At 45.4% G+C, this 22,915-nt stretch overlaps 1 protein-coding gene across 1 annotated transcript in view; it reads right to left on the bottom strand.

Annotated features, from left to right (window-relative positions):
- Positions 1-22,915, bottom strand: part of LOC132865838 (microfibril-associated glycoprotein 4-like) — a 207,017-nt gene that overhangs the window by 182,264 nt on the left and 1,838 nt on the right. The gene's annotated exons all lie outside the window — the stretch shown is intronic.

Raw genomic sequence — 22,915 nt, 5'->3', positions numbered from 1 at the left:
CCTCCCCGAACTCCTCCCAGTTCCGAGTTTTTGCCTCCGCAACTGCCCGAGCTGCAGCACGCCTGGCCTGCCGATACCCGTCAGCTGCCTCGGGAGTCCTGGAGGTTAACATGGCCCGATAGGACTCCTTCTTCAGCTTGACGGCATCCCTTACTTCTGGTGTCCACCACCGGGTTCGGGGATTGCCGCCACGACAGGCACCGGAGACCTTGCGGCCACAGCTCTGAACAGCTGCGTCCACAATGGAGGTAGAGAACATGGTCCACTCAGACTCAATGTCCCCCGCCTCCCTCGGAAGCTGGGAAAAGCTCTCCCGGAGGTGGGAGTTAAAGACCTCCCCGACAGAGTGCTCGGCCAGACGTTCCCAGCAGACCCTCACCATACGTTTGGGCCTGCCAGGTCTGTCCAGCTTCCTCCTCCGCCAGCGGATCCAACTCACCACCAGGTGGTGATCAGTTGACAGCTCAGCCCCTCTCTTCACCCGAGTGTCCAAGACATAGGGCCGGAGATCAGATGAAACGACTACAAAGTCTATCATTGACCTCCGACCTAAGGTGTCCTGGTGCCACGTGCACTTATGGACACCCCTATGCTCGAACATGGTGTTCGTTATGGACAAACCGTGACTAGCACAGAAGTCCAATAACAAAACACCACTCGGGTTCAGATCGGGGAGGCCGTTCCTCCCAACCACGCCCCTCCAGGTGTCACTGTCATCTCCCACGTGAGCATTGAAGTCCCCCAGTAACACAATGGAGTCCCCAGTCTGAGCACTCCTCAGTACCTCTCCCAGGGACTCCAAGAAGGCCGGATACTCTATACTGCTATTTGGGCCATAGGCACAAACAACAGCAAGAGCCCTCTCCCCAATCCGAAGGCGCAGCGAGGCGACCCTCTCGTTCACTGGGGTAAACTCCAACACATGGCGGCTGAGCTGGGGAGCTATAAGCAAGCCCACACCAGCCCGCCGCCGCTCACCACGGGCGACTCCAGAGAAGTGGAGAGTCCAGCCCCTCTCGAGGAGCTGGGTTCCAGAGCCCAAGCTGTGCGTGGAGGTGAGCCCGACTATCTCTAGCCGGTACCTCTCAACCTCCCGCACAAGCTCAGGCTCTTTCCCCCCCAGCGAAGTGACATTCCATGTCCCAACAGCCAGCCGCTGTGTCCGGGGATCAGGTCGTCGAGGCCCCTGCCTTCGACTGCCACCCAATCCACATTGCACCAGTCCCCTACTGCTACCTCTGTGGGTGGTGAACCCACAGGAGGGATGATATAATCATTTACAGTAATCATTGGCAGCGGCATGTGCAACATCTGAGGGCTGTCCTGAGATCACTGAGGCAGGTGGGATTCACAGCAAACCCATAGAAGTGTGCAATTGGGTAGGTGGAAGTACAGTATCTGGGTCATGGGCAGGTGTGTCCCCAAACTGATAAGACAGCAGTGATTGTGACCTGCCCAAGACCAAAAAGGAGGTGAGACAGTTCCTGGGGCAGGTTGGCTATTATCATAGGTTCATACCTAACTATTTGGATGTCACCAGCCCAGTGACTGAATTCACTAAAAAGGGGCCACCAGATCTGATCCAGTGGATGGAGCCATGCCAACAGGTGTTCACTCCGGTGGGCCATTTTTACACTCTCCTGATTTTGCTCTCCCTTTTGTTTTGTAGACTGACTCTTCGAACAGAGGACTGGGGGCCATTCTGTCCCAGGTGGTGGAGGGAGAGGAGCACCCCATGTTGTACATCAGCCATAAGCTCTTCCTGAGAAAAACCAAGTACAGCACCATCAAAAAAAGAGTATCTGGCTATCAATTGGGCAGCCCTAAGCCTACATTATTACCTTCACCTTTTGTTCTGATCATGCCCCACTCCCGTGACTCTACCACATGAAGGATGTCAATGCACAGATCACCTGTTAGTATCTGTCCCTTCAACCCTTCAAGTTTGAGGTGATCCACAGGCTGGGGATGCAGATAGCTGAAGCGGACTTCCTCTCTTGCCAAGGACAGGGGGAATCTGTGACAGTCCAGACAGTTCCCTGACCTGAGGTGGGTGGTGGGGCTATGTGGAGGCAGAGACAGGATCAAGTGCTCATGGATGGAGAGAGCAGCCGGGGAGATAAGTGGCAGAGGGTTCACACCTGCAACAGATTTCATTAATGAGTGTGCATTCTGTTGCAGTGAATGGTGGAAGGCATAATAAGGGGAGAGTGCTGAGGGCAGGGAGAGAGGAAAATCATGACCCAGTACAGGGCTGTGTGCATGTGTCTTCAAACCATGGTGTGTGTGTGTGTGTGTGTGTGTGTGTGTGTGTGTTTAAATTGCTGAGTGCATCTCAGAGTGAGACCGCTGTCTAAATAAAGCCTCTCAGAAGAGCAGAGTTGAACAAACTGCAAATAAACACATGTGAAACAACTCACCTGACCCTGTCTCTTCAGTCTCCTGAACCCCACTCTGCTACGAGAAGTATAAACAGCCATCATAAATAAGTTCAAGATGTTAACAGAAAGGTAAGGGGGAGAGGAAGGAGATAAATTAACAATTAAAAACTTGAATTGTTAGAATTGTGAATTGGTGTTGATAAAAATTAAGAATGACATTTTAACCCTGAGGAATGTCTTAATGTGACATGACACTCTTACATATTATAATTACATATTGTTTAAAGTGAATTGAAATATATACTGTCTATAAACACACACACACAGTTTCATATTTGCTTTTCTTTTGTCGTGAGAGTTCAGGCATGTCTAAATGCAGATCCACATTCCTCACTGCGAAGTTGATTGACGTCAAAGCTGTGGGATTAAAATAACCCAAATTTAGAGATGATCAGAGAGCTGAGTGTAGGATTAGTCACAGGTATGTGTCACATAACATTCAAAACAGAACTTAACACAACAGACATTAAAAACTTAATGTCTGATTAAAACAGTCAGCATGGGAATTAATCAGACAGCAGTAACAGTATTACTCATCAGATTGTTTCACAGTAAATAAACACAGATAGATGGATGGAAGAAGGGAAACCTACCATTACAATCTCTACTTCACTCCTCTCACTGCCAATTTTAGGCCAATTGTGTCATTCATGATAATTTATTTTGCTTTTTGTTTATTTAAACAATGACCAAACATAAAGCATGCTACTATAAGTAGGATGAAGCAATATGACAACATAATATCTATGCTGGGATAAAGTCTGTTACAGGATGCTTTTCTGATGCATCATGAAATATTTTTAAAACTTATTTTAAGTCTCGACAAGCTCTGATTGGAAGCACCTGATTTGATGTTATATTTTTGTACTGAACATTTTAAATTATAAAATATTAGGATCATGATTTGATGTTTCTGTCATATCACTCCTCCCTAACCACAAGTCACATCGTCAGTCCAAAATGAGGAAGAAGTAGAAGCAATTTTGGGAGGAAGAAATACCCAAAAAGAAGGTGTCTGTTTCAACCTCGCTCTGACCGTCACTACGGTCTAAAAAAGGAATGATCACCTTTGTTCTGCCTATCACCGAGACCATATGTCAACAAAGCCATGTCCATGACCTCTGGAAGCAGAACGACTCGCGTTATAAATAGCAGAGATTGCTCCTGGTTCAGTCTCTCACCGTGATCGCCTCGTACGAGACCATAAGAGACCCGTAAGGTAAGAAATCCTGATTTCTTTGGTTCACATTCCATTAATTCGTTACCTATGCGGCAGGGACGTCACTAGGTTTGAGAGACAGGGGTAGCTTAGCACCCAGAGGAGAAAAGGTATTGTGCGCGCGCAGCGCGCGCCGAACATTTTTCAGAGCACCTACTAAGGCTGTCAATCAATTCATTATTTCAAGAGCATCACACCTTGGGGACACACTTCCCACCATTTCTATTCTATTTTAAAATTGCTTTCATCATTTAATTGCTTGCTGAAGCAACTTCACCAGCTAAACTACAAAAATGTGAAAAAAACAATGGTAGGTGTCATGCATTCCTGCGCAAACTGAAGAGGGCAAGTGCTTCACAAATCATCATGTAAACATTCTACAGAAGACTCAATATAGCCTAGGTAAAGTTAAGCAAATGCAAACCACTGACATCAAATTACAATCTCACCATGTGTGTCTGCAAATGAAAGCATAGAATTCTGACTCTCTGCAAACCCAACTCAATGGAAGCCCGCACCGCGCCTGCTGCAGAATGCCCGCGTAGTTTTTTAAGTCCTACTAGCCTACCACTCGACGTGACGCTTGACACAGAGCCAATGAGGAGGAATCATAACGATATTAATAATATTGCATTAAACAATAAATAAGCAAGCAGAAACTGTTGTTCGGATTAACTTGCGTTCTTGATGGCTCATGTTCAGTGCTTTACTGCCTTTGTTTTTTTTGGGAAAAAAAATAAAAATATAAATAATTTAAAAAAGGGCAAAAAATATAGGGTGGCTTTGCCATAAGATAGGGTGGCTGGAGCTACCCTAAAATGGGTCTGGCAACATCTATGCTATGCGGTACGGGTGCCTTGTGTCCCCGAGAATTGTTGTGGTTTGTGTATTTCTGAGCTATGTGCTTCGCTTAATTTGCCAGTAGGTTGTAAGCTTGTTTTTTCAGGTATCCTTTTTGTTTGATGTTATACGGTATGCGCTATTTCCGGGTAATCTGAGTTTGTTACCACTGTGTGCCTATACCGCTGTTCGCAGCCATGGGCTTAGTGCGAGCCCACTAAGTGCGTTCGCGCGCTGGTGTGGGCCGCCGTAATACCTATGTTCTGTGTTTTTTACTGCTGTTGTCGCAGCCGGAAATCATGTGAGTCTGTCAGACTGCTGTTACAGGCCACCTCGCGCTATATATATATATATATATATATATATATATATATATATATGCGCGTGTTCACTGCTTCAGATGGGTTAAATGCAGAGGATGAATTTCACTGTGCTTGAAGTGTGCATGTGACAAATAAAGGTTTCTTCTTCTATTTGTTTGAATTGTCCTATATCGTCACGATAAGTGGATTTGTTATTTGAGTTTCATACTGGCGGCACGGTGGTGTAGTGGTTAGCGCTGTCGCCTCACAGCAAGAAGGTCCTGGGTTCGAACCCCGGGTCCGGCGAGGGCCTTTCTGTGTGGAGTTTGCATGTTCTCCCCGTGTCCGCGTGGGTTTCCTCCGGGTGCTCCGGTTTCCCCCACAGTCCAAAGACATGCAGGTTAGGTTAACTGGTGACTCTAAATTGACCGTAGGTGTGAATGTGAGTGTGAATGGTTGTCTGTGTCTATGTGTCAGCCCTGTGATGACCTGGCGACTTGTCCAGGGTGTACCCCGCCTTTCGCCCGTAGTCAGCTGGGATAGGCTCCAGCTTGCCTGCGACCCTGTAGAAGGATAAAGCGGCTAGAGATAATGTGATGTGTGTGATGTGTGTGAGTTTCATACTGTGTTTTGGTGTGCACCTGCTATTGTGCTGTGCCTTTTTTTGTTGTTGTTCACGGGTGTAGCCTGCTAGGTGTGTTTTGCATGCTGTGCAGGCCTCAGCAGTGTTCCTGTGCCACACCCTATACCCCTGTCTGCAGCTGATGGGGCTAGCGTGCACCCACTAAGTGCATTCGTGCACTGGTGTGGGCCATCATAATACTTTGTACTGTGTTTTTCCTGTTTCCATCAGATGGATTCAGGTGCAGGCTGCGACAGTGCTCCTCTGCAATGCCTCCTTTGCCATGCCCTATACCCCTGTTCGCAGCTGGTGGGGCTAGTGTGTGCCCGCTAAGTGCATTTGTGCGCTGGTGCGGGCCACCATCGTGATCCTGTGGCATACCCTATACCGCTGTTCGCTGCCGGTGGGGCTAGTGTGCGCCGGCTAAGTGCATTCGTGCACTGGTGAGGGCCATCATAAAACTGTGTGCTGTGCTTTTTTCATCAGGTGCAGATTGCAATAGTGCTCTTCTGCGACGCCCTCCTCTGCCACGCCCTATGCCCCTGTTCGCAGCTGGTGGGGCTAGTGTGTGCCCGCTAAGTGCATTTGTGCGCTGGTGCGGGCCACCATCGTGATCCTGTGGCATACCCTATACTGCTGTTCGCTGCCGGTGGGGCTAGTGTGCACCGGCTAAGTGCATTCGTGCACTGGTGAGGGCCATCATAATACTGTGTGCTGTGCTTTTTTCATCAGGTGCATTCAGGTGCAGATTGCAACAGTGCTCTTCTGCGACGCCCTCCTCTGCCATGCCCTATGCCCCTGTTCGCAGCTGGTGGGGCTAGTGTGCGCCCGCTAAGTGCATTCGTGCACTGGTGCGGGCCACCATCGTGATCCTGTGGCATACCCTATACCGCTGTTCACAGCCGGTGGGGCTAGTGTGTACCCACTAAGTGCATTCATGCCAGTGCGGGCCACCATAATACCTTGGTGGACTACTCGAGGAGGACTCCAGACTTCAGACTGCCTAGGCCTCTGTGTGGCTTCCCACTACTGCAGGATTTGCAGGGCCTCAATGAATTCCAGAGATGGGCACAGGGAGTGTCCATTGTGCCTTGGAGCTGCCCACATGCTGGAGGATGTGGACAACCCCTGCAGCGTGGCCTGCGACCTCTCCAGGGGGGAAAGACAGTGCTGGGCCAGCCAGGTGGGTGCCCATGTGCACGAGAGCCGGAGAGAGAGCCGACACTCCCCCAACCAGCCATCCCTCTCCAGTAAGCATGGGCGTGAGCACAAACGCAAGCATTCACATGACCGGCAGCAGGAGTCTCCCCACAGGCCTGCCCAAAGAGAGGCGCCCAGACCTGCTAAGCACCCTGCCTCAGCTACAGTGACAGAGAATGGTAACGCGTAGTCACTCCAGATCCTCTCAGTTCTCCAGGTTCTGTCACAGAGGATGGACAGGCTAGAAGGTCACCAGGGCTCGTCATCTACTTCCCTGCCCCCGGGCCAGGGGGGTACCCTCTCATCCAGGCCTGAGAGCTATGGTGAGGAGGATGGGCAGGGCAATGTGGATGTGCTATCCCTCTACGGTCCCCACACAGCTACAGACAACACAACAGGTAGGGACAGCCTCAGGGGAGACCTGCATTCTGGCTCTGCAGAGCCGGCTGATGGCTCCACGGGGACGGAAGAGGCCCCTGTCAGCTCCCTGGTGTCACGGGTGCTGAGCGCTGCCAAGGTCCTGGGCCTTCAGGTGCCTGCACCTGCCCCGGCTCCTTTGGGAAGAGTTTGGGAGGGCACCTCTCGCGCTACCCCACCACCTCCTATACCTGTGGTGGATGATTACACAGAAATGCTCAAGTCAACATGGGGTAAGTCATCGCAATGCCCCCAGTTTCATGCAGGCTGCTGCCAGCTGGCAACAGCTGGTTACCCAGTCAAGACTGGACTAGGGGACATGCCACCAGTTGAGCCATCAATGGCCACATTGATATCCCTGGGGCTTGCCCGCGTATCCCCCAATCCACATTGCCCTCGTAAGGAGTGCGCCAAGAAGGACCGCCTGGCCACTCGCTCTTTTAATGCATTGGCACGAACAGCCCAAATGGGTAACGCTCTAGCCATCACCCTGGTGGCTCTACGGAAGACACTGAGCCCAGATGATCAGGACACCAGGGCCCTGGTGGATGCAGCTCTTTCTTCCCACTCCCAGCTGACACAAGACGTGGGGACACTATGGACTCTGCAGTGCTGTGCCACAGACAGGTTTGGCTGGCGCAAACCTCCCTGATGGAAGCCATCAAGCAGGAGCTGCTGAGCCTCCCCGTGTCGCCTGGGCACGTCTTTCACCCAGGATCCCAGGAGGTGCTTGATCACGCTGAGCGCACTGTGGCATCTAGGGAAGCTGTCCAGCGTGTGTGCAGTAAGTCAGCTTCAACTGCCAGCCGGGCGCCTATGGGTAGGTATAGGTTGCGCCAGCCCACCCGGCCTCCGCCAGCAGGCAACGACCCGGTGGCCCCACGGGACTGGCGATTTTCGTGCACCCGACCAAAGTACGGCCCCAAATCCCCGGCCCAGGGGAAGAAGAGGACTGCAGCAGGGCATAGGCAGGGGTGCAGGCCACGGCGGTCCTGCATAGGAATCTTGGGTCGCCCGTCGATTGTCCTTCCCAGCTGTCACGGACCTCCTGGGAGGGGATTGTGCCAGACCCTTGGGTCATGGCTATGGTGTCTCGTGGCTACCTATTGCAATTTTGATGGCGACCCCCTACATTTTCAGGGGTCAGGGTAACATCCGTAAAAGACCCGGCTTTGATGTCCGTACTCATCAAGGAGGTTCAAGAGTTACTTCTAAAAGGGGCCATCTCAGAAGTACTGCCCAGCACACAGCTCACTGGGTTCTACTCCAAGTATTTTATTGTCCCCCCCAAAAAAAAAAGATGGTGGTCATTGGCCTGTTCTTGACCTCAGGCCCTTGAACTGATCTCTCAAGGTGTTGCCTTTCAAGATGGTCCACACAAGAGTGGTGATGTGGTCCATCTGGCAGGGGAAGTGGTTCACACCTCTGGACCTAAAGGATGCGTATTTCCATGTCCCAATCTGCCCAGAACACAGGTCCTTCCTGCACTTTGCCTTCCAGGGCAGGGTGTTCCAGTTCCAGGTCCTTCCTTTTGGCCTTTCCCTGGCCCCAAGGGTTTTTACTTGCATGGTGTCAGCCGTGCTGTCCCCCCTCCAGGCTCGAGGTCTGAAAATCCTACCATACCTGGACGATTGGCTCATCTGCGCCCCCTCCCGAGAGCAGGTAGTGCATGACACAGACACAGTTCTGGCCCACATCCTTGGGCTTCACTGTCAACCACAAGAAGAGCAACCTGCAACCCTGCCAACAGGTGGAATTCCTTGGCATCTTCCTCGACTCAGTCGGCATGACTGCGTCTCTCACTCCACGGAGAGTGGACAGCTTGATCGAAATGCTGAAGTATTTCCACTTGGGCAGTCTTGTTACAGCTCACAGAGTCCAGAAGCTGCTGGGTTCTATGGCAGCAGCAGTAATTCCTCTTGGCCTGCTGAGGGCAAACCCCCTGCAGTGCCGGTTCAATGCTTTCCATCTCCATCCGAAAGATGACAGGCAGGTGAGGCTGCGTGTGTCTCGGGCTTGCATCCAAGCTCTACATCCTTGGAGGCAACCCCCGTGGATGTTGGAGCACATAAACACCCTCAGACTGAAGGCCATCCATCTTGCTCTTCGAAGATTCCAGCTGGTGTTAGAATACTAAAATGTTCTTGTGAGAACAGACAGCACCTCGGCGGTGTATCATGTGAATCACCAAGGGGGCACGAGGTCCCGGCGGTGCCTCCAGGTGGCAGAGGAGTTGCTGACATGGGCATGGTCACGACTCTCTTCACTGAGGGCAGTGCACATCCCAAGTTTGGAGAACAGAGCAGCCGACATTCTCTCCAGGACGGGGCCACTCCCGGGGGAATGGAGACTGAACACGGACGTCATCAGCCAGATCTGGATGCAGTATGGTGTTGCACAAGTGGATCTCTTTGCGTCAGCAGAGAAAACACACTGCCCGGAGTGGTACTCCCTCACAGGGCAGCCATGGCAGTTACCATGCAGAGCGGATCTTCTGTCACAGGCGGATGGGCAGATCTGATATCCGAACCCAGGTGTCATACGTCTATGGGTTTGACCCCTGCAGAGTCCATCACTGAGCGGCTAGACGAGTCTGTTCAAGAGACACTCAATAACACCAGGGCTCCATCTACTAAAGCTTGCTATGCACTCAGATGGAGGATCTTTTCAGATTGGTGTGCCGGCATGGGTCTTGAGCTGGCAGCTTCCCCTGTGCCATATGTTTTACGCTTCCTGAAGTCCCATTTGGATCAAGGCAGTCAGTACAATAAAGGTCTATGCTTCGGCCATTTCAGCCTTTCACCAGGGCGCAGACAACGGACCCCTGGGTAGGCATCCGTTGATTGGCCAGTTCTTGAAGGGACCCCACCGGTTGCGTCCAGGTCGCACCTTGCGGGGCACCGAGCTAGGGATCTGCCCACAGTCTTAACATTGCTCACTGAAGGTACATATGAGCCAGTGGCGGCTGGTAGTCTTTCAAACAGGGGAGGCTGGTCGGTTACGATATTTCCAGATTTTAAAAGAAAAAACATCAATTTTGCCCATACTCTTGCCTCTGATCTGGCTGATTGTTGGCAGCGTCACAAACTGTGAAATAACAGGTTCTTTTGGCCCATTAGCCTACTGTCCAATATACATGATGATGGTGTTGGGGGGAGGGGTATATTTTAACATTTTATATTTTAAAATTGTGGCATGTTGTTTAAAAATTGATCATTATTGAAAGCAGCTCTTTGTCAGGAACCTCGGCAGTAGAGCTGGGTGCCACACATTTCATTCAATGACACTTTCCCTATATTTTACTTATTTTGACTGAGAAATGTTTTATTGACAATTTTGATAACCCTTCACTTTTAATCCAGGTCTGTAGTGTGAAATGTTCTCAGCTGTGTTTTTGTTTAAAAATGTTTTCCAAATTGTAGCTGTGTTTAATTCATATCCAGAAAAATATATATTCCAATATAATATACTCAGCATAAACATTTTAAATAGATTCTATATTTTTGGTCCATCCATGACATATTACTAAAGTAGCCTATTTACTGTTGTTGATGTGGGTCACTTGCTGTTAGCCAATTCACTTTCTCGTACCAGGAGAGCTGAAAGGAACGAGTATTATTCCCTACCTTTTTCACCAAGTCAATTTGAGGCGTTGGTCTACCCTCCTCTTTAATTTTAATTTTTTCCTCGAAAGGAAGACTGGCAAATGGCTTCGCCAAAATTAAATCAGCAATGCTTGGCATCCGTGCGCAGCTTTCTTGCTAGCTGACTAGCCCCCTCAAGTTCAAGTTCAGTCACTCAAATAAACGAAATTTCTGGAACTAAGATAGCAAACTTGACAACACTATATTTACACTTTATTTACAATGAAAATATATACAAACTAAAAAAGCTGGTAGAAACCGTATGTAATGAATGAAATCAAAATGTAAGCTGATCTCTTACAATACACCACAGCACTTGCGAATCCGCATGGGACTGAACTGATGTTGCCAGATACTGCTGACGTTATCCAGCCCAAAATATGTTCAAAACCCGCCAAAATGCACTTAAAACCGCCCAATTGGGCGGGAAACCCCCCAATCTGGCAACACTGTACCGCTGCCTGTCTGTAGTTGAAACGAGCTGTCAATCAAAGAAAATATTCGGCCGCTTTCACCAATCACCAGTCTCCTCGCGGAAACTGCCATGTCCCTCCCATGTGAGGCTCGGAGTCCGTGGGCGGGCGTTTTCGCAGTATTTGTCCAATAACCGTCTTGCATTTTGAGATTGAAAAGCACATAGCTCCCAAATGCCGTTGAAGTCCATTGAGGCTGGGAGTCCGTGAGACTCTGTGGGCGGGCATTTTCGCAGTATTTGTCCAATAATCGTCTTGCATTTTGAGATTGACAAGCACATAGCTCCCAATCCACTGAGGCTGGGCTGCATTGCGCTGTCACGAGGGGGAAAAACTCACGCACACATTAGGCGAACTGGGGAAAGTTATAACGGAATGATTTCGCACTGTAGTTGGGTTGAGCACATATATTTCTATGATTCTGGATCTGAAATAGCAATGTTATAAGGTCGGCTATAACATAAGCCTAGCGCAATTCATCCTACACGATGTTCGTCATTTTTAGAGGAGGCTGAGCCTCCCTTGTTGTCTTAGAGCAATCGCCCGTGGTATGAGCCTATATCAGACGCAGATTTTCGATCTTTGTCCCTTAAGACTGCTTTTCTCTTGGCACTCTGTTCAGCAAAGTGGGTCAGAGAGCTGTGTGCTCTCTCCATTAATGAAGACTGTCTAAGGTGGCAGGCAAGAGGCACTGGCATGTCGCTTTGGCTAAATCCAGATTATCTGGCATTTTTTAGGCATAGTCACATTATATATATATATATATATATATATATATATATATATATATATATATATATATAATTCAAGTCCAATGCAAGAGTGCCCAGGGCAATAACCATTTTCAGTACATTCCAGATGTACAATGGATGAATCCAAAAAAGGAAGGAAGGAGGAAAGAAACAATGAAAGGAGGAAAAGATTATATTTAAAATTAATCAAATTGCATAAGTCGGTATGTCACATGGTGGCAGCACTGCACTGCCCATTTGACATTTTCAGTATAAAATTAACTTGGTGTTTTTATTTCTGAAATGATTCTGATATTAACTCGTAAATTAGAGATTAGTAAAATAAAAATATTTATTTTTGTGGTTTCTTGGTAAAATGACAGAGAGGAAAAAGAGAGAGAAAAAAAAGAGGCTGGTGATGCAACGACTGTTCATAGCTTCTATAACAGGGGTGTCCAAACTGATCCATAAAGGGCCGTGTGGCTGCAGGTTTTCATTCCAGCCATGCAGCAGCACACCTGATTTGGCTTATTCAATCAACTGACACACCCACCCTTTAATCAAGGGTGGGTGTGGCTGCAAGTATTTGACTGTGTGAAGACAGTTCATTTGATTGAATGAGCCAAGTCAGGTGTGCTGCTGCATGGCTGGAATGAAAACCTGCAGCCACAAGGCCCTTTACGGATCAGTTTGGACACCCCTGTTCTATAACATAGTCAGTGAGAACAGGAACTAACTTGTTTCACTGACATTCCACAACAATTAAAATTACTATAAACTGAATAGGGTTCATCTAAAGCACTCTTTTGTGCAGCTGCTGTGATGTAAGAAATTTTTCAGACTTGTCTGACAATAAAGTATCATCATCATCATCATAAAAAAAAACTTTGAATGTACAGTGGGGCAAAAAAGTATTTAGTCAGTCACCAATTGTGCAAGTTCTCCCGCTTAAAAAGATGAGAGAGGCCTGTAATTTTCATCATAGGTATACCTCAACTATGAGAGACAAAATGAGAAAAAAAATCCAGAAAATCACATTGTCTGATTTTTAAAGAATTTATTTGCAAATTATGGTGGAAAATAAGTATTTGGTCAATAACAAAAGTTCATCTCAATACTTTGTTATATATCCTTTGTTGGCAATGACAGAGGTCAAACGTTTTCTGTAAGTCTTCACAAGGTTTTCACACACTGTTGCTGGTATTTTGGCCCATTCCTCCATGCAGATCTCCTCTAGAGCAGTGATGTTTTGGGGCTGTCACTGGGCAACACGGACTTTCAACTCCCTCCAAAGATTTTCTATGGGGTTGAGATCTGGAGACTGGCTAGGCCACTCCAGGACCTTGAAATGCTTCTTACGAAGCCAGTCCTTCGTTGCCCGGGCGGTGTGTTTGGGATCATTGTCATGCTGAAAGACCCAGCCACGTTTCATCTTCAATGCCCTTGCTGATGGAAGGAGGTTTTCACTCAAAATCTCATGATACATGGCCCCATTCATTCTTTCCTTTACACGGATCAGTTGTCCTGGTCCCTTTGCAGAAAAACAGCCCCAAAGCATGATGTTTCCACCCCCATGCTTCACAGTAGGTATGGTGTTCTTTGGATGCAACTCAGCATTCTTTCTCCTCCAAACACGACAAGTTGAGTTTTTACCAAAAAGTTCTATTTTGGTTTCATCTGACCATATGACATTCTCCCAATCCTCTTCTGGATCATCCAAATGCTCTCTAGCAAACTTCAGATGAACCTGGACATGTACTGGCTTAAGCAGGGGGACACGTCTGGCACTGCAGGATTTGAGTCCCTGGCGGCGTAGTGTGTTACTGATGGTAGCCTTTGTTACTTTGGTTCCAGCTCTCTGCAGGTCATTCACTAGGTCCCCCCATGTGAAAGTAAAGTAAAGTAACTTTATTGGTCTCCCTAGGGAGAAATTTAGCTTAGAGTCAGGGAACATTGCTGCATCGAGAAAGGGACACAAACACACATCTAATTAACTAAAAGAACATTATGTGCAATCCGGCATTTTTGCTCCAGGTGAACTGTGCAAATTAAAAATTCTAACATTGTTACATACAAACATTCAAACAAGTACCATTAATACATTCATACATACATACCGTACGTACGTACATACATACATACAAAACTATTCATACATACATACAAACATACCTACCTAACATCCACTCAAGTAATATCCGTACATACATACCTACCTATCCATACATCCAATCTAATAACATCTATACATTCCTTGATATCTCACAAAAATTAATACCATTCCTACAGTCATATATATAAATTACATTCATACATTTCCATACATGTACAAAAGAACCATAGTTCTAAATAACCTGTGCAAAATAGCCAAAGAAAGATAACACATTCTAGTCTTCCATCTATGCATAATGTATTAGCCCACATACATTCACCTCTGATCATTCACAAACTTAATTGAAAGGGGTATGAATGAATGTTTATACCTGTTGTGTTTACATAAAGGGACACTATATCTCCTCCCTGAGTATAAAAGTATATATTCAGAATAAAGCACATGGGAACTGTCAGACAAAATACCTTTAGCCTGACTAATTACTGATTGCTCAAAAAGCTCCTGTGGATTCAGAGGAGCGGGAGTTCCCATGATCTTACCTGCTGTCTTAACCAAACTAAAAATCTGAGCCTTCGACTTTACTGTTAGATTTCCAAACCAACTGAAAATACCATAACGGAGAACTGATTCTATTGTTGCTCTGAAGAAAATCAACATGATATTTTTACAGACACCAAACAGACAAAGTCTACGCAAGAAGTGAACTCTGGCACATACGCTAGACACCTGTGTTCTCCAACTCAGGTTACTGTCAATATGAATACCTAAATATTTAAAGGTGGTCACCTGTTTATATCTTGACCATGGATAATCGCTGGCATTTTGTCACCCACTGATCTAGGATCAATAAGCATTTCCACAGTCTTACTTGTATTAATGTGAAGTTCATGTGAATCACACCAGACCACAAACTTGTCCACTGCCGCTTGGTGGATACAAGAATTACCGTTTTTTGTAAGTAAGCTTAAGATAACAGTGTCATCAGAGTATTTCACTATAAACTGATTTGGATCAGAGCTGACACAATCATTTGTATAAAGTATAAACAAAAAAGGTGAGCTAACACACCCCTGAGGGGCGCCTATACAGCTCTCTGTAATGTCTGAGAGAACTGCATTAAATTTTACTTGCTGTGGTCTATTGGACAAAATGGAGTGATACCACCTAATTAGAAAAGGATTTACGTTCAACTTAATTAACTTCCTGAGAAGGATATGTGGCTGAATTAAATTAAAAGCAGAACTAAAATCAATAAAAAGGAGTTTAGCATATGCAGCAGGACTCTCCAAGTGTCTCAATATAAGGTGCATTATTGTCAATATAGCATCATTTGTACTCCGATTTTTTATATAAGCAAATTGGTATTTATCTAGCTGTGGTTCTACATATATGCGAAGTTGCTCAATCATTAGCCTCTCCAATGACTTAAACACATTTGAGGTAATCGCTACCGGACGGTAGTCGTTGTCCTCCTGAGGACATGCTTTTTTGGGCAATGGAATTATGATGGATTTTTTCCAGAGTTTTGGGACTGAATGTGTATCAGTGGAGAGCTGAAAAAGTCTATGCCAAACTGGAGTAAGTTCCTCAGCAAATGTCTTCAATACAAAAGCAGATAGATTATCTGGGCCAGTGGCCTTGTTAGTATGCATTGATTTAAAGACCTTGGCAACAGTGTGTGGTTCAATTACTATCCTGTCTGTGTTCCCATTACAAACTACTGTCTTTAAAACTGCAGCACAGTCTCCAGTATTATCAGTGTTAAAACGCATGTAAAAGTAATTTAGTTCATTTGCCCTTGCCCTCCCATTATGAGCAAAAAGGGGCTTCCTTTCAGTATCCATATTGGTCATTTGCCTTATTGAATCCCACAGTTTCTTTGTGTTGGAGTTGGACAGATCATGTTCTGCCCACTCTTTATATTCCCGGCGGGCTGCTTTTATTTGTAGGTTTAAATCCTTTTGTGCAGAACGAACTCCTGCAGTGTGTCCACTTTTAAAAGCTGCTCTTTTCCTGTTAATGCATTCCTTCATCTCTTTTGTAAAATATGGTTTATTATTAGGATATCACTTAACAGTTTTCTGGGGAATAATGGAGTCAACACAGAAAGAAATATAGGCAGTGATGGATTCAGTAGCCCCATCAATGTCAGTGTCTTCAAAGAAAATGTCCCAGTCCATACAGAGAAAGCATCCTTTTAGCTCCTCCGTTTTATCACTGGTCCAAACCTTTATGGTCTGTATTTCTGGTTTACAGGCCTTAAAGACTGAGCGATAGGTGGGAAGTAGATAGATTATGTTGCAGTCAGAATTATTCAGAGGGGGTCTGGCTCTGGCTGTATAGGCATCCTTGATATTGCCATAGCACTTGTCAAGGATATTATTATTTCTAGTACTGCAATTAACATATTGATAAAAACCTGGCAGTGTTTTATTTAGACAACAGTGATTAAAGTCGCCTAAAATCAGCATAGGAGCATCCAGTTTGGTCTGTAGATGTTGATGAACACAGTCTTTAATTAGATTGGCCGCTCTGTTGGCGTTCTCACTAGGCGGTATATAGACAACACACACAAAGATGTTTGTAAATTCCCTTGGCAGGAAATGTGGTCGTAGGGTAACACACAACAGTTCTAGGTCGGGAGTGCATATTTTTTCCTGCACCGCAAAATTATGACACCAACTGTCCTTAATGTAAATGCAAACCCCCCCTTCCCGGGTTTTACCCGAGTTTGCATCCCTATCCAAACGCAAGTGGGAGAACCCCTCAATTTGAAGAAAGTTGTCCGGAACATCATCGGCAAACCACGTTTCAGTAAAAGCCATTAAGCCAGACTCACGGTATTCGTGACAGGCTCCCACCTGTTGGCGCAGCTCGTCCAGTTTGTTTCTCAGGGAGCGGGCATTGCAGAGGAGCATAGGTGGTAGTGGAAGCTTAGTTGCTCCCCTGACATGCTGCCTGATGCCGCCTCTCTTGCCCCGCTTCCTTACTTTCCTAACTCGGCATGAGCCTGTTTCCCAGCTTCGAAGTAGTTCGCCCGGTACATCTTTCAACAGGTCCGGTGTCGGTAGCACTCCGCTGTCTCACAGGCTCAATAAATTGCTCCAGCTATACAATAGCAGGCCGGACCCTATGGATCCGCCAGCAGAGCACTGGGTGACTCTGCCAAACAGGATCAACCACGCCACAACTAGCAGCTCTATTTTCCTCCAGGGCAGTTCACATACACATAAAGGATCTCTCAAAACACCAGCCACACTGGGCAAATGTAATGCACATAAAGTCCACACAAAACAGTCTTGAAACGGAGACGATAAAAACAAAATTACTAGACAAACTATATGCAGCAGAAGCCCTCCTCCATGTTGCCAGCAGAGCAGTGCCATCTTGTGTGGTTCTGGGATTTTTGCTCACCATTCTTGTGATCATTTTGACCCCACGGGGTGAGATCTTGCATGGAGCCCCAGATCGAGGGAGATTATCAGTGGTCTTGTATGTCTTCCATTTTCTAATAATTGCTCCCACAGTTGATTTCTTCACACCAAGCTGCTTACCTATTGCAGATTCAGTCTTCCCAGCCTGGTGCAGGTCTACAATTTTGTTTCTGGTGTCCTTTGACAGCTCTTTGGTCTTGGCCATAGTGGAGTTTGGAGTGTAACTGTTTGAGGTTGTGGACAGGTGTCTTTTATACTGATAACAAGTTCAAACAGGTGCCATTAATACAAGTAATGAGTGGAGGACAGAGGAGCCTCTTAAAGAAGTTGTTACAGGTCTGTGAGAGCCAGAAATCTTGCTTGTTTGTAGGTGACCAAATACTTATTTTACTGAGGAATTTACCAATTAATTCATTAAAAATCCTACAATGTGATTTCCTGGATTCTTTCCCCCCATTCTGTCTCTCATAGTTGAAGTGTACCTATGATGAAACTTACAGGCCTCTCTCATCTTTTTAAGTGGGAGAACTTGCACAATTGGTGGCTGACTAAATACTTTTTTGCCCCATTATATCTGTGTTTAAAAGACTGAAAAACTTTAATCTTTAGCAACTTGCTGTGGTATAAGAAGAATAAAATACTTGAGGATGTGCTGGTATAGGAAAATAATCAGCTTTGGAGTTTTAACAGTTATTCTCCTGCCACTTCAGGCTGCATCATTCCACCCTTATTTTTCTAAATCATGTGTCAAAGTGTTTTAATCTTTACTTTTTGTCTTGATTTCAGGCTTAATCAGATTTCTGGATGCAGTTGGTCTGTCCATCATATCACTACTTAATATCCAGTAAGTGATCTATGCTGTAATTTCTCACCTAGCCAGTATTCTCCATACTTGTTCCCAAACCCTTTCTTGTAGCGTTCCCATGGTCGATAGAAATTCACACTGCTGTCCATCCTCCGCTGAAACACCTGGTGTATTCAAGAAGTTTATTGTCATATGCATAGTAAAAACACGGAGGTTCAGCCAATGCAATAACCCTAGCTGCTGAGTGTTGTGAGAGGTAACGGCCTCAATGATGTGAGTGCTGAGGAACTTAAAGGTTTTTACCCTCTCCACCTCTGTCTCCCCAATGTATAGTGGGATGTACTGCTCCCTTCTCCTCCTCCTAGGATCAATAATCATCTCTTTGGTCTTATCTGTATTTAAGGAGAGATTATTTTCCTGGCACCAGGCCACCAGTCCTGCCACCTCTCCCCTATATGCTGTCTGCTCTCCACTGGTTATCAGTCCAATGACTGTGGTGTCGTCCGCAAACTTTATAATGCTGGTGTTGGACTCAGAGGCCGCACAGTCGTAGGTGAAGAGAGTGTACAGCAGAGGGCTCAGTACACAACTCTGGGGGGTCCCTGTACTCACAGTTCTGATGCCTGATGTCCGGTTTCCTACTCTGACTGACTGGGGTCTGTTTGATAGAAAGTTCAGCACCCAGTTGCAGAGGGAAGGTGACACTCCAAGGGTGAGGAGTTTTTCAGACCGCCTGTGTGATATGACGATGTTAAATGCCGAGCTGCAGTCTAAAAGCGGAGCTCCCATCTGTTTCTGGGTTGTAGAATTTTCTTATATCATAGACAGCCTCTTTTATTTCTTCACCATTATATCAATTTTTATCCAAAAAGCAGAATGAAGAAGAATGAGTCGGATTTTTTACCGAGAATCGCAAAAAAAAAAATTCAGGCATGACGCATGCACGTCGTGCATGGAGATTTTCCCACCGTGATTGGGTTGCCTGTGATGGCAGGCACACAAGTACGCAACACACAGCGACACCAGGCAACAACAGCAACAAGTTACTCATTACTATACTGTCCTGACTACTACTCTACTTCACATTTCACTACTCACTTCACTAGTTGTTGGGTTTCCTGTGGTGGCAGGCACACACGCACAGGACCGAAACCATCAGAAAACAACTCGATGGGTTTCTTTATGTATCCACACTCTATGCCTACGGGGCTCCGCTCGAATAGCATTCTAACATATGTGTCCTTGTTCTTAAAGTGAGTGAGGGCTGTATGGATGGCAGTGTTAACAGCATCATCAGTGGACCAGTTCTGTCGGTATGCAAACTGTACAGGGTCCAAGGTGGGTGGTAGAGTCCTTTTTATGTATGTCATGACTACCTTTTCAAAGCACTTCATTACAGTTGAAGTGAGTGCAATGGGGCAATAGTTGTTTAAGCAGGTCACTGTGCTTTTCTTGGGGATGGGCACAGTAGTTGTTGTTTTAAAGCAGGTGGGAACCAAGGCCTGAGCGAGGGACAGATTAAAGATGTCTGTAAACACATCAGCCAGCTCAGATGAGCAAGCCCTGAGGACTTGCCCTGGGATGTTATCTGGGCCAGTTGCCTTCTGTAGGTTCGTTCTCCTCAGAGCTGTGCTCACCTCTGCTGAAGACACAGAGAATGGTGTGCCCAGCTTGCTCTGCCCAGTCAGAATCCCAGTGTTGGAATTAAGGGCATCGAAGTGAGCATAGAATTGGTTCAGTTCATCTGGGAGTGTGCTTTTTTTTTAGTTATGGCCCCCAGATTTTTCTGCCTGTACTCCATGATGTGTTGCAACCCTTGCTACATGTGCTGGGAATCTGCAGCGGTGTAGTGTCCCTCCACTGTATAATGTGTAAAGGCAACATTCAACACTTTAGCTAAAGCACTTGGACCTATATCAAGTTGGTCTGATGGTTTATTGCACAAAACATGTGCTCTGGACCACATTTGATTTAAATAAAAAAATGTAACGAAAAAAAACAGATTTTCAGACTGTGAAAAATGAGGCACTACATTATAATTCCTGTAAAGGAGACACACATTCTAACATACCGTCTACTTCCCGTCTTCTGCTTGACTTCCTCCATATCCTGTATCACAGTACACCTGGACAGGTGTTTCCCCTGTAGGGTAGATGGTGTACACTCCACTGAGTGTCTGTCCGTTAGCGTAGACATCAGAGCAGTCTGTTGGAAACAGTTCCCTAGAAATATTGGTAGTCAGAACCAGCAGTGTGAGCAGGAGAGTCCAGAACACTGAAAATGCTGAAAATGCCTTGTCCTGGAAAAAGACACAAAAATATAACTAAAGCACAATTATATTCATTTTGAAGACATAAAACAAAAAAGTTAGATAGTTTAGAAAATCGCAAACAGAGCAAACTGACTGAAAAAAAGCCTAATCAATATGTAATAACAATACAAAACAGCTAATTGGTAGTAATTAGGCTGTGTACTTACAGTCATTTTAGTTGCTTCCAGCTGTTCACAAACACACTTCAATTCCAATGCAGAGGTTCAGGATTTTGCCAGAAACAGCTGTAAATTAAACAATGAATTTAAGGATATTTTTACTTTCACTTTGTCCTTTATGTTTTTAAGTTCATAATCATCCACCTTCAAAACTAACACAGTTCAACAGAAAGTGTTTATAAATTAAAAATATAACACACATAAGGTGCCTCTTGAATCTCTTTCCAGATGTTCATACTCGCATACTTTTAAATCCTCCTGTACTCTGAAATTCCACCTCATTACATTAAATGTGTGTCAGAATTGAAATTCCTGAAGGAAATTCCAATAATTGAAGCCATAATCGCATGGATCTGGGATTTGGTTAATCTGTAACCAATGTACACATGCAGCTTTTGTGCATTCCAAATAAATAGGTAAACTATTATCGCAGCTTAAAGGAGGTATGCAGAGCCTTTATTTTTAAATAAATTTCTGAGTGGATAGTCTCTCCATCCTTGACTCTTGTCTGCTCCATAAATGGGAATAAAAATATATGTTTGAGAGTTAAAATCAACCGCAAAGTTGTGATTGGCGCTGCCCCGCTGAGCCAGCCAGCCCTGAGTGCGTGATGTCACTGCGATAACCGGTTTTAAAGATGAGGCTTTTTACAGCTATAGACCAAAGTCATATAAATAAAAATTTATGGTGAAAGTAAGAAATACCATTACTGACTTGCTCAACTAAGACTGATTTGACTTCACTGATTGTGGGTTGACTCACATTAAAACAGGATGGGTGCTATAACTTATGCATCATACATGTACATGCATGCATTTTCACTGATAAAATGTAAAAGGCTCATTAAATAATCAGATAAACTGAGACAATCACATTCTGAAGCAAATTAAATAATCTTATACCGCTAACTTAAACACACAATACAGGTTACATGGATTAATCTAAATGCAGGTAAACGTTCATTCACTTCTTCCATGTAAAGGCGAGGTGGCAGCAATATCCAGTTTAGAAATCAGATGGCTGCTCCACTCATTCTCCATTTTCTCCATACTGAGTACTCTGCCATTACTGCTTGGCTCAGGCAATTACTAAAACCCGGGACGGAACGGAACATCACCGGTTTTAGCAACAACTGTGGGCAGGTCACTGCCTGAGCGATATGTCCCATCCCATTCCATCCCAGGTTTGACCAACAACGCTCAGCTCACACTCCAGGAGAACTGGTGCAACTGAACTTACTTTCCTTTTAAAAAAGAAATAAAATGAATTCTTTCCTTTTCTTGTAGTTTTATTTAATTGTTGGTACTGCACCCTCTTTCAATATGGGCTTATAGCCAACGTTCCTCAACAGATCAGAGTTCTTGTACGAGTCCTCAGTAAAATGTGCAGAGCAGAGGAGAGACCACTTCGTATGCACCCAATGTGCCCATGAACTTCTCGCAAAACACGTCCAAATCTTTGCAGTTTGAACATTCTTGGGCCATGAATGCAACGTAAATTCACCTTCTGTCATGTTGCTGGCACATCTACGTGGCATGGCGATAAATTAGCTCAAATTGGAGCCTCGGAGTTGCAGTCAGCTCTGTGTTGTAGTGTAGTGGAAATGGCGATGAGACCAATAGCTTTTCTGCTGTGGCATTACAGACGTCAAGTTCATTCACTCAGACCGCTACTTATATGAATCACTTTAATTGTAAAAATTACGATATTAGATTTATTGTTAATGCTTAAAACTATTCCTGTGCCATTCTTGAGGTCTCAAGGCATTCATAAATGAAAGTGAGGCCATGATTCTGCGTATATGCTTTAAAGACAAGTAGTAAATATGCATATTCCCCCAGATTTTTGAGTTCCTCTACATTATCCAATAACAATCCAGGACAGGATTGTTATTGTTGTCTGTTCAGACAATAAATGAATGCAAATGTTAAAAGACACAGACGTTGAATGTAATTACTCTTAATTACTCCATTTTAAAAATTACTTTTGAGTCAATCTCTTATTCTTCTAATTTGATTTCTGAATATATCACAGAGCTGTTCATTATTTTTTTTTCTTGTAGTGTTCGATGGTCTGTAGAAATTCACACTGCTATCCATCCTCCTCTGAAACACCTGGTAGAAAGGGAACATTCAACACTTTAGTGGAACCAAAAGCAACAGTCCATATTAAGTGTGACAAGGC

The sequence above is a fragment of the Neoarius graeffei genome, chromosome 18 (genome assembly GCF_027579695.1).
Source record: "Neoarius graeffei isolate fNeoGra1 chromosome 18, fNeoGra1.pri, whole genome shotgun sequence".
Taxonomy (NCBI): Eukaryota; Metazoa; Chordata; class Actinopteri; order Siluriformes; family Ariidae; genus Neoarius; species Neoarius graeffei.
Note: the sequence above shows the minus strand (reverse complement) of the source record. Positions and strands in the feature narration are given on the sequence as shown.